Below are 7,310 nucleotides of genomic sequence, written 5' to 3' on the forward strand. Positions count from 1 at the left end.
ATAAAGAGCTTCTAGAAAATCCACATTTTTTTTGTGCTTAGTAATATTCCTCATTATTATGGGTTTAGACCAAAAAATTTATGCCATGTGAATGTGGTAAAAGGGCAATATTCCTACTTGAGTGGTGCTAAGTCTTGTTGTTCATTTGTCAATGCAACTCACCAATACAACTTTCTTTTCTTTTGGGCTATCATAACTGTATTTGTCAGAGAAGCAAACTAGCAGCATAAGTACTTGTTTAGCTACTTAAGGGATTATAATATCACAAATACTTTGATTGTAAAAAAATCAAAAAAGAAAAAAAAAAAAAATCACAAATACTCTAGAAGATTTCGTGTACACGCTAACAGTGTCGATCAAAAGTGAGTTGAATACTCAGGTCATATCATGGTCGTCTTGGGTCAAACTAGCCATGTCAAAGTGAAATGAGGGTCAATAGCGAGTTGAAGAGTGCGGACCATTAAGCAAGCTAGAAATAAAGTAAACAAAAATAGTAGTTGAAACTAAGTATAAGTGAGTATCAAGCTCTGCAAATTAATTTTAATTATACGAAGTATAACTCTTTTTATTTTCTACTCTCTTAGCTCGACCCTAACCATTTAAACAATGGGCTAAATTCCTCAATATTTTTGTAGTGAAAGACTAGTAGTACTGATGTGGTACAACTGTACAAGTGTTGTGTGAAAATATCTCGGATGTCAAGGGCAGAATAGCAAGCAAACATATAGGCCATTTGAACCAAAAAAGTATCATATTACTCATATGGTAGTATATACTTCGTACAAAATCAATTAGTTGTATATACTCGTACTATTCTGCTACAATTTTAGTCAGAGCTTTAACATACTCAAGAATCCTTATCTGGAATCTAAAAAAAACAAAGAAAGTGAAAGAAATTAAAGCACAAAAGAATACATGATGGCTGACTTCTAGTTCCAGAGGATGCATGATGTAACTGATGCAGAATTACAGAGGTCAAGTTATTTGTAAATTGCTTGAAGAGAACTTCTCGGATCTTGAAATGCTCCTTGCTGCAAAATAGTGTAAATCCTGCAATTGCTGGCTTGTCGTGACAATATATCATCAAAAGCAGCTTCAAAGATAATGACTTACAATTAAGGTACCTTGACACAAGTAGACGTACACAGACCTATCTTTGATACATCATGGTTATAGTGCCACAAACTCCAGCCTAAAAGGATCATAGATACCTTACCTACTACCCCTTATGAATTACCTGATGTAGTGTGCACTTGAGCAATGAAGCAACCAACAAGGGACTTGCAAACTGCAAGAGTGCAAGCACTGTTAGCAATGCCCTTAAGAGGCCATAATTAGCATTTACGCTCGCTAGCAAGCATGCAAGACTGAACTGAAATGCAAATTTTTTTCAAAGTAAAATGGTTAAACAACACTACATCATCCTTAACAAAAAAAGTAGACATGGGATGAAGAAGAAAAGAAAAAGGAAATGACAGCATGTACGGAGGTGGAGGGGCGGATGAATAACTTGACTGAAACCAGCAATTTATGATGCTATTTAAGGAAGCATGGACAAGAGAAATTGCCAAATACAAGTCAGATGCCTGACAGATTGCTATGGTATTTAAGATCAAACCAAAAATCTTAAGAGTAGAGCTTCCCATGTCACCATATAATGGTGCAGCATTTTAGAACGTACCTTAAGTAATTGAATGAAAGACATTAAAGAAAGATAAAATGTAAACAGAGACAAAAAACTATTAAATGTCCAAGAGCTTATGCCTATTGAAGACTAGGAAGCATCAAGCTTACATAAAATCTGAATACCTCTGTAATATTGCACTAGTAAGCAGTTCAGAACCAGCAAGATGAAGTAAATGCAAGAGGTGGGTTATCAGAAAAAGGGAGGGTTAAAAAGAATCTGGTTAGAGTCTTGTATGACTTCAGAGGTAAATGTTTGACCCGTATCTGTCCACACAGTAGTTCTAATAGTGTGCGGTCATCAGAAGCCATAGTTGATGTTGGAGCAAAAACTATGGAACCCTCCAAAGCTAGAAGGGACCATCCATAATGCTCCAAAAATAGACCTGTTTGTACAATATCTATAGCAGATATTGTTTAGAAGTTCAGAATATTGTTTACAGTATTGCTTAGAAGTTTCCTGATTCAGTTATGTGCATCACAATATCAATGTGTTATTGTCCCAATGTCATTACCTAAGAAAATATAATGGTACTTAAACATTGATGATTAATAGTTCATGAAAAAAGCCATAATATAAAACAATATGCCAAGCAAAGCCCTATATTGCAGAGTTTAGGATCCAGGACTTCTGAAATTTGAGTTACAGCATAAAGGCAGTGTTATAGCTGGAAACAAGAGATGTAAATTATTCAAAGCACATGTCCATGCAAGATAACATAAATTAAGGTTTTATGTTCCGTAAATGAAAAGAAGAAAAGGCGTACCAATAAGAGTAAGTCTGGAAAAAACTACTTGCAGAAACAGCCAATTACTTTATAAGATGAGCACTTTTGGAGTTCATTGTTCAGCCCTTTGCATGATAAAAAGGAAAGTGCCCGAAGAGATCGCATACAAGTAACATGTGTTTACCTTAGGCTGATAGAAAAATGTAATAACTAGAGAAACACAACAAGAATAAGCCACCTCAGTAAAATCCAAACTCTACTATCTGGGGTTGCAAGCAGATATCGCGTAAAATATGTGCCAAATACAACATTTGCAACTTTCCCCATTCCCAAATTAGAAAAAGGGAAAAGCAAGAAAAACAAAAGGAAAATAAATATTTACCCGAATCACCAGACAGAATAAGTAATAAAAACACTATATACAGAAAATTACATGAATACAGAAAATGATGGCAACAGGAAAACTTACATTACTTCATATTTTCACTCCATTTCTTTCCAGAGAGAACCTAAATATAAGCTTTTTACAGTGTCAATATTCAATACTACCAGCGTTCAGAAGTATCACTGTCTTCCCTATGACCCCCAGGCCTCCAGTATTGCTGCTCTGCATTGACGTCCACCGGTTGATCATACTCTTCATCACTGTCTTCCTCGTAAGTTTCAAATTCTGAATCATTCCCGTCAAATAGATCCTCAAATCCATCATCTCAGTAACATCATCAAAAGGTTCTAGCTCCTGATGAGCAACAACAACAGGATGATCTTTAATGAGAGTGTCATCATTAGCTAAGGCCAATTTCATTTCTCGCCTTATTCTCTTGCCATGCCTGACCAGCTCAAACAATGATCTTTGATTAGTAGCCCTTCATCCTTATCATTATATGCCTCAACCAAGAGCACTGAATCCCTCTGGCCCTTCAAACTTGCATAAAACAGCTCTGGATGCTGAACTAACATAGCCCTGAACTTGTTGGGTAGCCCAAAATCCTTTCTGAAATGTGTCAAATGGTCAATTAACGTTCTCTTCTCAATTGTCATCCCCAAAATTTCCCTCACTACACTGCAAGCCCTCTTTTCCGCTTCTAGAGAATTCTTATGGAATTCTTCAAAAAAAAAGTCTTATAGGGGCATATATCTGGCAATTCTCCAAATCTAATCAAAAAAGCATGATGACGTCTCTTCACAGTTAAGCCTTTTCTTAGTTTCACCAGCTTAAATTTCAAGGGCCGATCCACGATCAGCTCATGTGAGTGAATTCTAAATTCTGGCAATGGTTCCGCCAAATTTGGGTCTCAACAAACAAGCTCAAGAGCATGACCATAGGATGTATCAACGATCTTGAATTTTTCAGGATGCTCATTGCAAATACGGGACCTAAAATTGGGAGGTAGCCCAAGATCAGGGCCTAAATGCACAAGCTTTGACATAACAAGCCTCCTATGAGGAGAAAGCATTAGAAGCTTTTGAAGCTTGCTGGCCATCAAAACAGAAGCAGTAGACCTAAGATGGGCTTCTCGCATAGAAAGAGATTTAGCTGCAGGGGTTAGACGCACACATAGCTGGGAATTTGTTTTAATTGCATTAAGTGGAGTAGGTGGATATGGCACATAGAAGAGCTCGAAAATGGTAGGATAACGTTGGATCATGGAGACAATAGACAGAGTATTTGTTAGAGATAAGTAGGAGCGGCATTTGGAAAGAACATGAATAGACATGCAGTGTTTAGGTTTTGAAAGAAGCAAATTCCTAAGCTTCTGCACAAACCGAATTCTATTTTGTTAAATCACATGCCTATCTAATGGACAATCTCGTACAAGCTTTGATACTGAACAACAAATAGAAAGTGATCTCCTCCCACTCCCACTTCCACTCCCACCCCCACCTCTACCAATCTTATCAACTGTCATTGGGGATATAAAGCTCGATTTGAGGCCACCACCTCTACCAATCTTATCCACTGTTATTGGGATTATAAAGCTCGATTCGAGGCCACCACCTCTACCAATCTTATCCATTGTTATTGGGGGTATAAAGCTCGATTCAAGGCCACCACCTCTACCAATCTTATCCATTGTTATTAGGGGTATAAAGCTTATTCGAGGCCACCACCTCTACCAATCATATCCATTGATATTGGGGGTATAAAGCTCGATTCAAGGACACCACCTCTACCAATCTTATCCATGTTATTGGGGGTATAAAGCCCGATTCAAGGCCAAAGTAGGGTCTCCCTCTTTCGGAAAATGGGACAGGTAGAAGCAATGCCATACTCAGGTTTTAAAAGACAGAAACTTGTGATATAATCAGGATTAAGAAATAGGTTTCAATAATAGAATTGATATTCATCACAGGATGAAGGCATGAACCGCAGGCGGCAGTGCAGAGGTCACAACACCAAACCAAATCTACCATTGATGACCATGTCAATTAACAGTTTATACAGCAAAATTCAAATTTCCCACAAACAAAAACTAAAGAAATAATCCAAGAATTAAATAACAGAAAAATGAAGCATTACATTGAGGTAACTGATGATAATGGAGTAATAATAATGCAAATTGAACAGAAATAAGGCAAGACAAATTGAGAATGAATTGAGCACAAAATCATAGTAAGAAATTAATTCATATAACAATTAAGCAACTTAAAAGACATAATTCTTATTCTTACAGTACGAAATTAAGAATTTACCTTAACGTGCTCAAAACTGCTGCACTGCCGTCGCCCGCTTTAATATTAGAGAAAAAAGAGCTGGGGTACTAGTTAGTACTCGTATTATGGAGTAATGGGGAATGAAATTAGGTAAGGATTATTTTGCCAAAAGAAAAAGGTCTGATTTTTTAATTGCACCAGTTAGGTTGGGCACGAGTATATTTTAAACTTGTTCCACACCAAACAGGACTAGCTTTGTGGTGAGCTGCTACACATACACTCGGTGTATGTGGCTCCTACATACATCTCCAACTAAAAAATGACACCTCACCATTCACCAAATAAAAGAGAGGGAAATTTGGGAGGGGGGGGGGGAAATTTCAGGGAATTACTGCCAATTTGTACCCTTTGGCGGGAGAAAAACTTTGCCGCCAAAGCTAAAAGATTGTGGAGCCCACCTTTTCCCACTTTCATCACCAGTATAAAAAAAAAAATCCGAAAGGAAGTCATTAACGATGGCAGCATTTTCCGGCGAGGTAATTTTTATTATTTTTTTAAATTTTGTTGTTTAATAAATCATTGGTGTTCAACTATGTATTTCATATTCCTAATGTTCAAGATCCTATTGTTCATTACTTCATTCTAAACACTCCATCTGTAAAGCATGTTTTGTGTAATGTTATGAAATCATTGAACTATAATGTTGTAATTTCAATTTTTATTGTTAACGCTTTTTTATAGTCCAACAATAATCGTAGTGTTTATTTAGTTTGAATGTTACAAATATTTTGTATTATTCAAATCAAGTGATCTGGTTTTGACAAACTTCTGGAATTGTACATTTCTGGTTAAAATCCACTATTTTGGTTCGACGAAGAAGAAGAATCGAGTTCTATGTGATGTTAAAATGTTTATATATATTAATTTAATAACAAATACAATTTTTAAGTATATTGAATAATACATATTAGTAACTTGATAGTGACACGTATATTCTCTGTAGTATAATATTTAGAGTTACTAAACAAATGATGTAAATACTATTCAAATACATTTAAAAAAAATTTAAAAACTGGCACTTATAATTAAAAAAGATAAGATTCGAACTCGGGACATAAATGCATGGAACACGGTTTGTACATTGCAGTTGTAACCAAGATTGCGGGACATTCACCATGTATAAAAATGGATGCTTTAAATAATTATAATATACAACGTCGTTATTGGCAAACTATTATATAGACTTCCAATATTATTCAAATACCTATTGTTACTAAACAAATTTTAACAATAAATAAATACATTTGATTTGTGTAAAAATAAAATATTGCACTTGTAGCAAACATAGGATTCGAACCCGGTACCTAGATGCTCGGAGCTCGTATTAATTAATTGCAGTTTTTAAACTTGTTCGACACCAAATAGGACTAGTGATAGGCCGTCGTCGAGCCTACCAAAGGTAAAGTCCTATCTTGGTCTCACTAGCTAATAGCAAGGGTAAGAAAGGGTCGAACCCAAGAGAGGCGTTGAATCAACCACCGAGATACTACCGTTTAAACAAGCTAAATGAAGTCGAAATTGGTTTGGTTTTTATGTAACATGTACTAGTTCAATCAACTAATACTAAGGGGTGATTAACAATAATTAGAGAGTTCTAGGGCTCGGGATATACCACTCAATTTCGTTACAAATCACAAATAGCATGTAGCAAACAATGATAAATTAAGGGGATAATATAGGGGAAGTCATCTAAAGCACCCAACTACTCTCTCAAGCTAGAGGGATTACTTGAATCATGAATACAACCTACTCTCGTGGTTACAAAGCATAAAACAAGTGTTAAAGCATAATCACGATGACAAAAACATTCCCTTGATTGGAAATTCCTATTCTCATGGCATTTCAAGTCAATTAAGTATAAGGGAGCTAACTCAAGTTCATATCTCGATCCTTCATTGAGAAAGCTTGGATAATAGTTCTAGCAATGGCCATATACAAGAACTAAGCAATTAAACCACTTAGGCTCAACTAATTAACACCCAACAATTACCAAATTAACACATGCAACAAGTAATTAGTGACTACATTGAGGGTTTTACCCAAACCCTAGAAAATTAGACTACTCACAATCCATGGAGATTAAAGCAATTAAGGATTTCAAGTAACTCATGAACAAGATTTAACTAAAGATTAAGCTAAGTAACAATCTAAGCATACAAGAATTAAGCAAGATAATTAACAATC

General features: G+C 35.8%; 1 pseudogene across 1 annotated transcript; it reads right to left on the minus strand.

Annotated features, from left to right (window-relative positions):
- Positions 1-725: 725 nt before the first annotated feature.
- LOC145583358 (protein WHAT'S THIS FACTOR 1 homolog, chloroplastic-like) lies at positions 726-4,451 on the minus strand (annotated as a pseudogene). The gene is made up of 2 exons (XR_014100112.1): positions 2,881-4,451; positions 726-1,288 (listed from the first exon to the last, which is right to left on the minus strand). The product of XR_014100112.1 is annotated as a protein WHAT'S THIS FACTOR 1 homolog, chloroplastic-like (transcript).
- Between the last annotated feature and the right edge of the window lie 2,859 nt (positions 4,452-7,310).

Source organism: Chenopodium album, chromosome 15 (genome assembly GCF_948465745.1).
Source record: "Chenopodium album chromosome 15, dcCheAlbu1.1, whole genome shotgun sequence".
NCBI lineage: Eukaryota > Viridiplantae > Streptophyta > Magnoliopsida > Caryophyllales > Amaranthaceae > Chenopodium > Chenopodium album.